General features: G+C 46.0%; 1 protein-coding gene across 9 annotated transcripts in view; it reads right to left on the reverse strand.

Annotated features, from left to right (window-relative positions):
* The window catches only part of ZBTB38 (zinc finger and BTB domain containing 38), a 76376-nt gene that overhangs the window by 27226 nt on the left and 33922 nt on the right, over positions 1-15228 (reverse strand). For all 9 annotated transcript variants that reach the window (XM_033855339.2, XM_073803758.1, XM_033855336.2 and 6 more), the window contains one exon: positions 14812-14916. The gene's annotated coding sequence lies outside the window, so the exon portion shown is untranslated. The remainder of the gene's footprint in view (positions 1-14811; positions 14917-15228) is intronic.

Raw genomic sequence — 15228 nt, forward strand, 5'->3', positions numbered from 1 at the left:
ACCCATCCCAGCATCCTCAGACCCTGCCGCACCGGGGAATTCAGCCAGCCCGCAGCTGTTCCAGTGCCCATATCCGCTCACCCAGAAAAACACCGCCTTCCCTGTCCTGACTGTTCCCAAACGCAGCACAGAGACAAGAACTCCTCCCCTTAGTCCTGGTTAGCCCTACATCATTTACAAATCACTTTCATACACACCATCTCCTCTCCTTTCTCATAACACCCCTGTGGGCTGTGAAATAATATTTCCATTTCAAAGATGAAGATGCTAATGCTCAGAAAAATTAAGCCAAAATCCCAACACCACGTGGCCTGTAACTGGCAAGGCTGGGTTTTCAACCCTGATCTTGTGACTCTGGGTCACAACTTCCTTCCAGCACACTTAAAAGGAAGACTATATTTATGCGATTCCAAATGTTAGTAAACATAAACCACCATCTCATTTATGATTGATACGTTTAGTGGTTGTGTCTTTTCTATGCCAAATTCAGCATCGAATGTGTACTTGCCACTCAAAAAACTACACATTAGCTATTTTTGCCAATAAAACCAGTTTTTCCTGATCAGTCGATATACCAGACATACTGCTGACCAAGTGGTCATCTACACCTTCCCCTTCATATTCTCTGCCATTCTGCATTACCTGACCACACAGCATCTTGTTTAATTCATTCTGTAAAGTGGGAATGATACCTGAGATGATTACCATGAGAGTTAAACGAGGCAATGACTACAGAGACCTCGGCTAGCAAGTGTTCACTTAATGGTATTACATACTACTACCACCACCACTACTGCTACAACTTCATTACGTTCATTAAAACCAAGTAGTTTTGTTTTCTAAAAAGTGCCTGATGAACCAGAAGGCAGCGTGGATACAATGATTCAGAGAAACAGAAAAATGATTTTGTCTCCTCGGCCTTGTTTAATCCTTTCTTTCTTTCCCTTTTCAGCAGCCTCCTGGAGCCCACAGTCCAATGGAGGAGACAAGACATGCAGACCAACAGCTCCTCCATGATGATGGCAGTGCTCTAGTGAGCACACCCAGGGTTCTGGAGCAGGCAGCCTTAGGCTGGGTTTGCGGAAGGCGAGTCAGGGAGGGTGAGGTGGAACTGAGTCTTGAGAGATATGGAGCATTTTTTTGGAATCCAAGAGGGAAAAAGGCATTCTATTCTAGGGCAAGGTCAAGCAACGGCAAAGAAACAGGAAATGGAATGACGCATCTGGGGAAGGGCAAGGAGGTGGGATGTCTGTGGCATGGGGTGTGTGGGCAGGGCTGGGTGGGAGATGGAGGGCGAGAGACTGGCAGGGACCCAGTCGTGAAGAAAGCATCGACTTTGGACCTGATCCTCTAGCCCAGTAGGTCTCAACCCTGACCTGCACATTGGAATCACCTATGGGAACCTGAAAACATACCAACAGTTGGGCTCCAACTCGAGATTCTGGTTTGTTTGGTCTTGGGTGGATGCTAGGTATTGGGATTAAAAAGAGAAACAAACAACTCTCCAGGTGATTCTAACGTGCAGCCTGCACAACGGTGAGTCATTTACGAGATGTGAAGCAAGAATCATTTGACACATTTGCAGACACGTCATTCTGGGAAGAGTTTGATGAGAAGGATGCCTGGAGGGGATCTAGAAAGAAGGTAAGGAGACAGGTGGGGATGACAAGGAGAGAAAGAAGTGAAAGCTATTTGGATGGAAGCATCAACTAGTTGGACCTTGGAGGAGAAAGAAAGAGGGAAGAATGAAGGTTGACACACCGGTTCTGTTGCCTACACGTGCCATTAACAGGTAAGGAACCAGACCAAAGAGCTGGTTTGGAAAGAGGATGAGGTCTGTGTTCCCTCTGGGGAGCCTGTGGAAGACGCAGCTGGCACTCTCCAACAACGGGCCTCCATGACGGACTTTGATGATGAAAGGAAGCTGGGCTGAAGGTTCAGCTGTGCAGTGCACTGACACACAGGAGGTGGCTGCACACACAAGCATGGACAATGCCCAAGGAAAGCGGGTAAAAGGGAAATAGGGCAAAAGGAGGAACTCGAGGACTACCAATACTGAGAGGGTAAATGGATCTATCAGATCACCTGGAGGATCTTACTAAAAATTCAGTTTCCTGGTGCCACCCCAGACTGACTGCATCGGAACAGCCACAGGGCAAGACCCGAGGAACTGATTTTTCACAAGTTCCCAGGCACTTCTGAATCAAGGCTAGGCTTGACACTGTATCCATTTCCAAACACTGCCGTAACAAACTACCACAAACCTGGGGACTTAACACAAGAGAAATTTATTCTCTCACAGTTCTGGAGGCCAGAGGTCCAAAATCAAGGTGTTGGCAGGGCTGAGCTCTCTCTGAAGGCTCCAGGGAGGAGAGTCCTTCCTTGACTCTTCCAGCTTATGATGGTTCCAGGGTTCCTTGGCTTGTGGTTGCATAACTCCAATCTCTACCTTCATCTTCACATGGCCCTCTCCTCTTTATGTGTCCCTCTTCTGTGTGTCTCTTATAAGGACACTTGTCATTGGATTCAGGGCCCACCTGATAACCCAGGATGAACTCATCTCAAGAGCCTTAAAAAATTTCCATCTGCAAAGACCTTTTATTCCAAAAAAGGTCACATTCACAGCTTTGGGGATTTAGATGTAGCTTTGGGGATTTAGACGTAGCTTTGGGGATTTAGACATAACTTCTGGGAGGCTACCAGACGCCACAGCAATAACTCATCTGGGTGGATGGGAGAGGGGACTGGGGGCCAGATCTCCAAGCTAAGTTCCCCAACAGTGGCAGGAAGAGGTGGAAGAAAGAAAGAGAGAGCCATTTCAGGAACTGCTAAGTATACAGTTCCACTTCCGAGTCTCATGTAGCCCTAAGGAGCCCAGGCCACTAAGTGTCCAGTGCCTCAGGCCATCTGAAAGTACAGTACAGAAAGGAAAAAAATCACCACAATCATAAATTAACAAAATACTAGACCACATTACCCTCAAAATACAGGCGAGAGCTTTGAGGGGCTGAAAAGGCTTTTAGTTAATTCACTTCCTAAACTAAATGAATTTGATATGAAGCTAGGATTTCATCTCTAAGGTACTGTGGCCATTTTCTCCTCACCACCTTAGTAGTTTCCGGTCCAAACAATATGCCACCATGGCAGCATGGGATCGGTTATTTCTACTTTTCAAAATGTTTCTTAGAAGCAGGCAATACTCTCGGTCACCAACATTAAAAAACGTTCAGTGGGCTTCCCTGGCGGCGCAGTGGTTGAGAGTCCGCCTGCCGATGCAGGGGACACGGGTTCGTGCCCCCGTCCGGGAAGATCCCACATGCCGCGGAGCGGCTGGGCCCGTGAGCCATGGCCGCTGAGCCTGCGCGTCCGGAGCCTGTGCTCCGCAACGGGAGAGGCCACAACAGTGAGAGGCCCGCGTACCGCAAAAAAACAAACAAACAAACAAAAAAACGTTCAGCTATACCTCCCTTCTCATCACCTACCAGGGTCCCAAAATCTTCACTGAGACTGGCTTGCCCCTCATTTTTACACCGATATATGTTCTACCTTTAAAGTTCTACATTTTTCTATTTGTGTCGGCTCCCTGATGCACAAAGGTTGTCTGTCCTCTAATATAGGAATTTCCCTTCTTGGCAACAGGGTTTGCATGGCCAGAAGGTCAACAGGGTTGGGGGAGGAATCAGGTACTTTGTTGAGGTTAAGGTCACAGCCAGGGGACTGAAGCCTTCAGAATCAGATTCTTAGTGTGGTCAAAACCACCCCGTCATACATCCCTACTGTATAATGTCAAAGGCACATCCCTCCCCAGCGTCCACCCCTAAGACTGTCCCAAAGTACCGCCTAGTTAGCAAGTCCACAGGGACCAATCTCTATGCAAGCCTGTGTCTGTACTTCACCACGGTGTCTAGAGCAGTGCTCCCCAAACATCAGTGCACAGGAGTGAGCTGGGGATCATGGGAAGTGCATTTTCTGACACAGTGGGTTATGTATGTGTGGTCCATCTTCCTTTATGTCAGGGTGCTGGTGGCAGAGGTACACAACCAAGTCTAAGGTTTAAGGAAACCAAGTTTCCGTATCCACTGGGGAAATGACAAGAGTTATAATGGCGGAGATGATGCCAGTGACAATAAAAGCTAATGTTTACTGAGCACTTTCTACATGCCAGGCCCTGTGCTAAGTGCTTTGCAGGCATTATGACTCACTTAGCGCCAAGAGAGCTGACGAAAACGAGAGTGATTAAAAGCTGTTAAAAGAAAGGGAAGACGTTATAAATTCCAGGATGTGCGGAAGGTCAACAGAGTGTCAACAGAGAGAGAGGACAATTCTCACATTGTCCCAGCCCAGGACGAGTTAGGAAGTTGCTAACTGCCTGATATTTCAGAAAGCATCCTTGGGCCAAGAGGTCAATATCAGAGACCAGGTATATCAAGATATGCCCGCTGTCCTCTGCTGTCACCCCATGGCCCAGTGCCATCCAGGTTAGCCTCTGCAGGCCTGGCTCCATTCAGCTGCCCTGGGAGTGACATGGCCGGGTAAGGCGGGGCTTCCACTGGTGGGTCCTTTCTGTTCCGTCCTGAAATGGGCACACTGAGCGCTGGGCAGCTTAGTCAAGGCTGCTCTGTCTGATGCCTCTCCAGATGTCCTCCGACATACAAGCTGTGTTCTGCTGCTGCAAATCACTTTGCCTGTATGACATGGACACACTTCATATCCAGAGTAGCTCCTTTATTTGCTGTGACGTGGAGAAGGTTCAACAGCCATGAATTTTTCTTGGGCTGGGTCTCGGAGAGCTCCACGCCCAATGCTCTGCAGGAAGACTGGGCAAGCTGCCACTGAGGAAACCCAGCCTGGTGGATGGAGTCAGATGATGTAGCTCTGTAACTGCCGTGCAGAGCAGCAGCCCAGAAGCTGAACTCGGCCTGCAGACCCGTTTCATTCAACCCCAGAGTATTTTAAAATGTTTTAATGCCCTCCAGTTTGCCATGATCTAACCATTCTTATCTTCCTATACCCAGCCCACGTCGAACATTTATATTACCCTCCTGTCCCTGGATGTATCTGAATTTTAGACCCTAAACTATAACGTAAGGATAGATCACTTAAGCCTGTAATATATCAACCTCCCTACAGTGATTCCCAGCCCTCCTAAAATTTAAATGGTGAGATATCAGTATTCAAGCTTCCAAAACTACCAAAGTACTCCATCTTCATGAAGAAGGGGTGGTGAGAAGCCTTAACACGGAATACATTTGGGTCACATAATATTTCTTCAGGATCCCTCCAGTTTGTTCATTCCCATGTGGGAAATTTCCTACTGCGCCCTGGGGGACAAAGGGGCAGGTATCAAACTCTCCACTTTGCTTCAAAGTCAAATTTTAAAAAAATATTTATTTATTTTTTTGGCTGTGCCGCACGGCTTGCAGGATCTTAGTTCCCGACCAGGGATTGAACCCGGGTCACGGCAGTAAAAGCACCGAGTCCTAACCACTGGACCGCCAGGGAATTCCCTAAAATCATTTTAATGATACAGTCTGCTCAGGCTTCGAGAAGGAGATGATAACTCCTAATCAGCCCTCCACAGAATCAGACTCTCACTCCCAGAGGCACCCAGCTCTCCATTTTAATAGAGCGTTCGGTTCCATAGTCATCGTACGCAGGTGATGTAATAAGGGAAGCAATAACTGCTGAGAATGCATAGCGGCTGAGCGGGTCAGGGTATTCTGAATTGATATCATGCCCCATCACAGCGTCACAGAGACAACAAGAAGTCTAGAAACTAGATCACAGAAATGGAGCCTGGAGGTCAAATAATGGGGTCAACACAATAGAGCATACCCAGCAAGATCACAAGTGTCCTCGGGGAATCTCAGAGAAGCATTCCATGCGACAATGGCGGTCAAGCCCAGGAAGCAAACCCCGCTCTAGAGATGTCGAGGGGGCTGGTGCAGAGCCGACCCACTTGGTCTGGGGAGCGGTCTAAGCATCTGTCATGCTGGGGGGACCTCCTGGAGAAGAGCTGCTGATGCTTTTTTTTTTTTAAAGCTATACTTTATTCTTTTATTTTATTTCCTTCTTGGCCACGCCATGCAGCATGCAGGATTTCAGTTCCCAGACCAGGGATCCCACCCACGCCCCCTGCAGTGGAAGCAAGGACTCTTAACCACTGGACCGCCAGGGAGGTCCCGAGCCTCTGGTGTTCTTGCCCAGCTCTGCCATGCCTCTTCCCCACCATCAACAGACAGCCCCACATTCACAGTGGTCCCCCACCTGGATCCAGACACAAAATGCCAAGGCACAGAGACCACTTTTATAGACCTGGGCTCCCAGATATTTAGTTGAGTCCATGTACATACTTTCCTTGCACACACATTTCCTTCTCTTCTGTTTTCCACAATCCTTCCTCCCATGTTTTCCATCACTTCTCTTCCACCTCCCACTTTTCCAGTTTGAAGCCACTGCTGGCAATACCGCAATCTCTGGAAAGAGGCCAGCCATGACAGCACAGATCTCTGAGGCAGCATGGGATTGTGAAAGTCACCGCAAACTAGGATTCAGGAGATGCAGGTGACCGGCAGGGCCGTCAGGCAAGCCCACCGGCCAGTCTGACGTACAATCAGAGGCAAAGAAGCTTTTCTGTATTGCGGAAATGCTACAAAAACTCTGGCCAGACACACAAATGGATGCACGATAGTTTAGACAAAAGAAACTGACTGGGGAAAACTGCTGGGCGGGGATGGGGGGCGGGGGGGGGGGGGCAGGGAAGAGTACGAAAGGAACTAAGTTCCAGTTGACTTTTGCCAATTTTACCCCCAAAGAAATTTGATTAAAACTAAATGAAGGTTTCTGGCAGTAGATATCCAAATAGTTCCCCTGCTCACCTGTTTCAGAGTGAAATTATCTGGGGGTGAGGGGAACAGGGAGCAATTACATCAATAAATGTTGTCTGCATTTAAAAAAAAGTAAAATTCCCCAAACAAACGCAAACCCACTGTAGATAAAAACCCACAATAGACTGTTTAGAAAAATTATGCTTTAGATACACTGATCTAAAAAAAAAAAAAAAAAAAATCTAAAGAACAGGCTGTTCTGTAGAACAGCTCGAGTTTCTGCCTGTGCTTTCATTTTAGAAAACAAATGCTCATAGACTCCACAGGGGGAGGAGTTTAACACAGGGATTCAAACTCACAGAAAATGGCCACCGGGTTTTAGAAACCTGAACGCAACAAACAGGGGCACTCTGGGGACCTTCTGGGAACACAGGGCACTTACCTTTCACAAGAGTCATTGTCTAAAGGCAGATATAGCCTCTTTTTCCGAACAGCAACATAAATCATGGCCTCCAAAGTATTTGTTTGCTGAACGCCACAATGACTAATCACCCGACTTTTATTTTCCTCCCTGAGTCAGGAAACCTCATGGGGGGAAAAATAGGTCATGTTTAATGGAAGGTAGCTGCTAGGATTGGATGTAAGACTCCCGTTTAAGATTCATAAAAGAGAAACAATTAAAGGCCTCGAAAAGTATTTCCTAAAATAGAGAGACGCGCAAATCATATTGGAAATGCCTATCGTTAAATAGAAAAGAAAGTCTTAACACAGATCATTCGAACATGGTACAAAGCTCCTGAGTGGTTTCCTGAAAAAACGTCAAAAAACAAAGATGAACATTAAGAATATTAAATAGACAACAAAACAAGGTAAGAACTCACTTCGCAGTGCATATTCATTTAGAGAAAAACACGTTCTCCCAGGCAATTTCTGAGAGAACATTTCACTCTTTTTCTGTGCAAAAAGTCAACTTGCAGGGTACAGGGGCTAAAGGAACTCCAGAATTGCTAGACCTTGACAGGAAAAACTTTAAAGGTCAGGCTTTTTCTTTTTTTTTTTTTTTAAACCTGATTTAGCACAGCACCCGGGGTAGGCCAGTTCTCTAACATCTGAGAAAAACCCCATACGGGGCTTCATTTCACTGCCACGTCATCCCTTTTTCCATGTATCCCAGCGCCTTCTGCTTCCTCAAAGTGGTCCTCCCACCCCTTCCCGTTTTAAAGCAAAGGTGGAACGTGCATTAGTGCAAAGGAAAGGGCAGAACACACAACAGGAGGAATCGGCAGCAGGCACCCGGGACGCAGCTGCTACGACTGGCTACTGCCTACCCCCATGAGCACCAAGGGCCACCCGAGACCCCGGCACCCCTGCTCTCCGAGTTCGGGTCAAGGACCACAAGACCAGAATAAATAGGCCTACGCAGGGACAGACCAGAATGCCGAGTAGGTTTTGGAAACAGAAAATCCTCACTTTGGTCTAGAAGCGAATCAGCATTCCATCAGAACTAATCAGAAATCTCCATGCTTGGATGAAAAACGCTTATACGTTTGGGGAGACTGACTCTGAACGCCAGTCTCTCTTGTCTGGGAAGATAATAAATTCAGCTTTGTTTTTACTGAATCGCTGGTCTTATTATCTAGTGGTAATCAACTCTGCAAATAGTCAGAAGTTGTTCTAACACACGAACAGGAAAACTAACACAAACAAAACGGGACCTAGAAACAACATCCAACTCACAAAGCAGGAAGTGGCAGCTCCTATCTATCTCACCTGGCACAAAGCCGGCCTTCAGGGGTTACTGAAATAACCCCAGGATGTCCCTGTAGCATTTGTACAGCCACTGGATTTCTCGTGACAACGGGGCACCCTGTGATGAACACGCACATAGGCGTGGCCAGCAACGTGGGGTGTGTGAGCTGGGTCTTCCTCTTCATACTCCCTGAGAAAATGTTTCATTCCTCTTGAAACTACATTATTGTAGACCTTAGCAATTTTCATTTAAATAAGAGAGGGAAAGTGCTTTAAAAAACAGGAGACAGCCTTCTGCCTCTCCCAGATTAAAAAGAAATGTTCTTCATTATCTTAGTTGACAAGAAGCCCAGGGCTTCGATGGGTCAGAAAGTGTGCACCGTAGTGTCCTTTTAGCAATGTCTGTGAGAAGCCCAGCAGGCATGATAGGCTGCTCTCCCCAACAGAATAGTTGTGGAGTGCCAGTGCCTCCTTAGGCTTTGCTTACTGACTGCCACCTCCTGCTCTCCTGATAATCTGCCTTAGGACAGGACCTACCTGTTTCTGCAGACAGCGTACTGGACGGGCAAGGGACACTGGCTTCTGTTCCCAGTTTGCCACTAGCGGTGTGACCCTGAGCAAATCCTATGACTTCCCTGCACTTCCGTTCCCTTATCTGGAATGCAAAGAGGTTGGGCTAGTTTCTAAGGTTCTTCCTAGCCATAAAATTTCAAACCGTGATTCCCTACCTCCCATTTTGTCACCTTTTGATTGATTGCCAGCCAGTAAAAATCCTTATTTCCTCCAAAGCAGACAATGTCTCTCACTCTTAAATTCATGCACTTTCCTCAAAAGCGTATGGGGTAAAGGCAGAACCTGAGGTCTGGCCAGTACTAGTATCCCTTTGCGGACAGTCGGAGGAAGATCTGCAATCCGGGACCCCTGGCATGCCTCAGACGTGAAGTTGCCATATGCTCGCTTCAGCACCTCTGTTTAGGGGCCTTTGCCATCACTGAGCCAAACCTTCTCCAGTTACAGCTGAGGAGATCAAGCCTGCAAAGTTACGTGACTTTCTTTCCCAAGGTTGCACAGTGGGTCACGGGAAGAACTGCCAAGCCTCCAGTCCTGTCTCATACACGGTGGTCTTTTGACCTCTCCCCAGACCCCCTCTGCAGGGCTCAGGGCTCCTTCCCTGGCCCCCTGTAGACTTCCTCAGGGTCTCAGAGGGTAATCAACAAACACTTATTGTGCACCTCCGGGCAATCCCCTAAGGAACTGTTTTAAACTTTCGAAGTGACAGAGCGACTCTGGGAACACTTAGCCCCACACAGGGACCGGCACAGCTATAGCAAGACACAAATCTTGATCTTATCAGTGCAGAAATCCATTGGTGTTTTCACTCTAAAAGAAAAGCCTGCAGTAGCACTTGGATGGTAGATAAGAATAGGTGACAAAGATAGGGAGGGCCCACGAGGGTGGAGTCCTGATCTGGTACCTGGCACATAGTTTATATTTGTTGAACTAACTCAAGTTTGCACATTACCTTTGTCCACTTGCTTCTTGTCAAAAATTCTGAGGTTACTGTAATACCAGGGACAAGGGTCTCTAAGCCACAATCAGGAACAATGATCTATTTCATAGTCTCACTATGTGGGGTGTGGAGAGAGGAGGCTGGACTTTGGAGCCAGATAAGAGCCCAGGGCGCGAAAATCTCATCTCTACAACATCTGCCGCATTACTGAACCTCTTTGCCTCAATTTCTACCACACCGGGTTATGTGGAGATTCTAATAAGATGGCTGAGATAATGCATATAAGGTATAGAATGGACTTCATGAAATTCAGTTCTGTCTTCTCTCCTCAAGGGCTATTGGTATAGACGGAGAAACCCTGATTCTAGGCAAGGCTCCAGGACATTGGCATCCTGTTCCAAAAGAAGCAAACCATCAATGGAATGCCGACAACAGTTATAAAATGACTCAGTATTGTTTTTTAATAAACATATCCCCACTGAGTCATCTGATTTGTAAATTACGTACAAGGAACGTAAAGTGCAATTTAATATACACAAGTCAAATATGTTTTATATTCTCCATACATAGCTTAACACCAAGCATGTTTATATGTCTCAATCCTTTCCTGTGAATAAGCAAAGAAGAGAGCTGGGACTAGGAGGGGAAAAAAGGATAAATTATTCTCTCATCTATAAAATGAGGTCGGGAACAATGTGAACTAAAAATTATATGATTCCAAGATGCGGAGAACAAAGGATATATAATGACACAGATGTTTATCAACCAGAAGACACAGAGTCAGATAGACAAATGCATCAAAATATTTTAATGGCGTGATTGTGCACCGTTACTGCCATTAAATATATTATTGGTAACAACATTTAAAGTTACGCTGGTTTTGCAAACTCTGGGCATAGCGACAGGGTGTCACCACTCACTCTGCAGGGAAAAGAAGATGATTTGGGGGCTGTATGTCACCCAGTACTGCCGTGGATATACCGTGGATGGCGATAGTGAGGTGCGATAAGACCACCGTTCCTTCACATCTGGGATCCATGTGTTTTTATTTCATTGCAAATATAATCCGTAAACATGAATAACACAAATGTAAGAATTTCGAGCACAGGCATATCTTCATGGAATTGAAATCAGCCTATCAAGTCTCAGGTTTACACCCTTCCTCTGCTTCCTAGAAACTGGCATTTGTTAACCTTCATCACAGCAGTGCTTGTTTAAAATGAAGATTCTCAGGGGTCCCACCTGAAATTTACTGAATTCGAATCTCTGTGCTAGGGACCTGGGAACCTACATTTTAATAAATTCCCCAAGTGGATTCTTATCCGTACTAAACTACTGGTCACTTGAACTCTCACAGGATAGGTTAGCTATCGTGGGAGGTATGCTCTTTCCATGACAAAACTAAGGCTTTGTGTATAGATGAATATTATGCAAAAATATATATACCTAAAAAAAGTTTTAAGGGGAAGGGAATCAGCATTTATTAATTGCCTACTATAGTATAGATCCTGAGCAAATTATATATTACTCAATCTTCAAAATAATCCTATTTGAGTTATGGATGGAAAAAGTTAGGCTTAGAGAGTAACTTTTCTGAAGTCACAACCCTGGAAAATGGCCCAGCTAGGTTGTGAAACTAGATTTATCTGACCCCAGCCTTCTCATTCCATTGTACTAAGCTCATATGCCCATGAAAACACACACACACTCTCACTTACACACACACACACACACACACACACACACACACACTCTCTCTCTCTCTCTCTCTCTCTCTCTCTCTCTCTCTCTCTCTCATGTCATACAACAGCCATATGGTAAAAGGCAAAATACAAATTTAATTACTGTTAGAAACCTTTGCGTCAACAGAAATGTAGTTTTTAAAAAGCTTTCTATCAACGGATCGTCTTTGGTCAATCTGTTGACAACAGAATAAAGTGGATGACTACCATTAAAACCACATTTAACAGCCTGAATTTTAGTAATCAGAAATGTGTTTGGGGGCTTGCGAGGATCAAATTTAACAGTGACTCTTCATTTGCGCAAGCTACGAATTTTTTGCAAATGAAACCACTTGATATTCATTCTGCAAGGAAAACACCAACAAAGGAAAGGAGAACACCAACAAACGTGTGATCTAGCGCTTGTCAAACCAATGGCCCTCCTGGGCCTCAACCCTCCTCCTCCTGTGTCTAACACTCCAGGCTCCCTCCTCTGGGAAACACCCTGCTCTGGCTTCTGGAGCCCTGTTCTCTTGTTCTTCCTCACTCTCTTTTTTTTTGCGGTATGCGGGCCTCTCACTGCTGTGGCCTCTCCCGTGGCGGAGCACAGGCTCCGGACGCGCAGGCTCAGCGGCCATGGCTCACGGGCCCAGCCGCTCCGCGGCATGTGGGATCTTCCCGGATCGGGGCACGAAACGGTGTCCCCTGCATCGGCAGGCGGACTCTCAACCACTGCGCCACCAGGGAAGCCCTTCTTCCTCACTCTCTTGCCTGACTTTTCTCTAGGTCCTCCCTGGGTCCTTCTTTTCTCATAAGGCTCCACCCTCAAGCTTTGCTTCCCTAGAGTCTCCCACCGGAAAAATCTCCTCTCTCACCTCTCGGCTTTTTCTCACAACCCAGTGTCTCCCAAACTAGCCCTGGCCTTCCTCCGGGGTACAAAGTCGCTGATCATCTGGGGGACATCATACCTCAACACTTCAAACTCAGCCCCTCTAAAATGCAGCCCCTCACCTCCCTCCAAGTATCTTCATGGGTGCCGCTGCTTTGGAAATCTCAGTGTCAACTTTAGCTATTTCTTCTCTACTCAAGATTTCCAATTGAGTAGATTGGAAATCAGATAACAGATTGTGTCAATTTTTCCCTTCGTGTCTGTTCCTTTCCTGTTTCACTGCTATCACCCATTTCCGGTCTTCCCTGAGTTCCCCCCAACCCTGCCTTTTCCTTGGTGGACTGTGGTCCTTGTCTTAACTGGTCTCCCTGTCTCTGGTTTCTGCCCTGCCTTTCCTTCCGATCTCATAGTAGGTACTCGATAAGTATTCGCTGTAACATTTATAGAACTCCTAGAAGTTTGCAAAGCACATTCATACTCAACATCTCCTTTTGGAGTTTCAAACGTTTTCCACTTGGAGCTTAAGTTTATTACAAGTAGCATTCAAGGCTTACAGCCTGATTTCTGTTACTTAATGCAATCACTGGAGCTACCTCTAACTTTGTACCTTGTAAATTAAAGTAGCTCTTAAATTGCTTTACTTCTGAACATTCAGTGTCTTGTGCGGCCTACAAGCTAAAAGAGGAGAGCATTTCAAGTCAAGGAAAGCCCCCTCGCCAAACTGCTTTTTCCTCTGCCGATAGGTTAAGTGGACAAAGAAAAGGCCTCTATGTAAAAAGGTGACAGTAACAGCAGAATCAAAAAATTAAAAGAAATTCCTTTCTGAAGATTTTAAGATTTTAAAAAAGATTTTCCTACTTATCCAGTTGGAATCCTATTTATGGGTTAATCTCCAACATCCTTGCAGCCAATATTCTAGCATGTTAACAGGAAAATTCTAATAGTTGAACGATAATTCCTTGCTAAGAGAATGCGCATGACCGTTATCATGACTGTAAAAACACAGTCATATGTTTGGTCTTGAATACCCAAGTAAGTGCCTTGTAGGAGCTCAATAAACATTTGTTGCATGAACAAATAAACAAATGAATTCAGAGAAGCCCTTACTATTGTTTATAAATTAAAAGCGTATGTATTCACAAGTGGATGGAAAGGTATGTTACATTTGAATAAAATGAAAACTTGCATTGAAGGGCCAGAAGTATGATGTATTAACTACTCTGGTCTCTTCCGGATCCGCTCCAACTGACTGCCGGGGAAGCAAGTGAAGGGGGGAGAAGCTAATGTCAGGCATTGCCCACCTGACTCCACCTCTCTGGAGTTAAGGTTATAAGCTCCTAGAGGGCAAGCACTTTCCCTTGAACTTCACGGCGCTAGCATTGTGCTTTACATACCGAATGTGCATCCTAAGTGTGGTCTGAGATGCAAAGCCCTCTACGACCTGCCTGCATTTTCACATTTCAAGCCTTCACATCTCTTCTTCCTTACTTCACAGGGTTATTGTGAGGAGTGAGTAAAAACACAGCACTTAAAGCCCTTAACACACTGCCTTGCACTCACACACAAAAGTGCTTGATAAATGATAGTTGTTATTATCACTATCTGGGGCCCTGTCTATGCCTCAAAGGTGAAGTTTAGTGTTCTGGGCTGTCAATACTCATCTATGCAAACAGTGTGTGTCCTGGGGACAGGCTCTTCACGCTTGTATCCTCAGCGCCTAGCATGGTGGTCACCCTGCAGCAGGCCCAGAAGCCGACTGTATGACTGAGCGATCGAGATGCGAGCCCCAGGCCTTTCCCCACCCAGCCCACTGGGTCTCTCTGAAAAGTCATTTAACCTCTCTGGGCCTCAGTGACGTCTGTGGGTCCTTCCGGCCTGAAGAAGAGACCTACAGAACCTTCCACGACAGTCACTGACAGAACTGGAATGAGAAGCCCTTAGTTCCCCCTTCATGTCTCCTTAACAACAGCTCGCCTAAATGTCATTGTCACTTTGTAATCCCCAAACCTGGTGGATCGCTGGCAGCAAATCATAAGCTCCTTGGGAGTGGTTCAGTCCCTCAGAAAAAACATTTCCTATTTCACGTAGAGTACGGAGAGATGTAAATTCAGTTACCTCAGTTAGAACAGAGCAGGCTTAACAGAGTTAGTTTCTCGTGCTTTGGAAGAAATCACTTGGAAATCCTTGGTTCTGAGTCTTCCATCTCCAACGCATCGAGATCTAAAAAGAAGAGAAAAAGCAGTGTCCCATAACTGGGTGCCAGAACTGAATATATCAGCAACAAAAGTGATTGCAATTAGCCTGTGCACTGAACACCTACTGTAAGTAAAGCACTGGGCAAAGTGATTGACACATGCGACTTCATATAGTCCTCACAGGAGACATTCCCCCATTTTTACAGCTACATAAAGAGGCTCTGAAAGGTCACGGAATCTATTCAAGGTCACAGAGCTAGTTTATGTTAGACCTGGGACTTAAATGCAGGTTCAACTGATTCCAAACCCTGGGTTATTAACCTGTTAGTCAGGGTTT

This window comes from Tursiops truncatus, chromosome 4 (genome assembly GCF_011762595.2).
Source record: "Tursiops truncatus isolate mTurTru1 chromosome 4, mTurTru1.mat.Y, whole genome shotgun sequence".
Classification (NCBI taxonomy): domain Eukaryota; kingdom Metazoa; phylum Chordata; class Mammalia; order Artiodactyla; family Delphinidae; genus Tursiops; species Tursiops truncatus.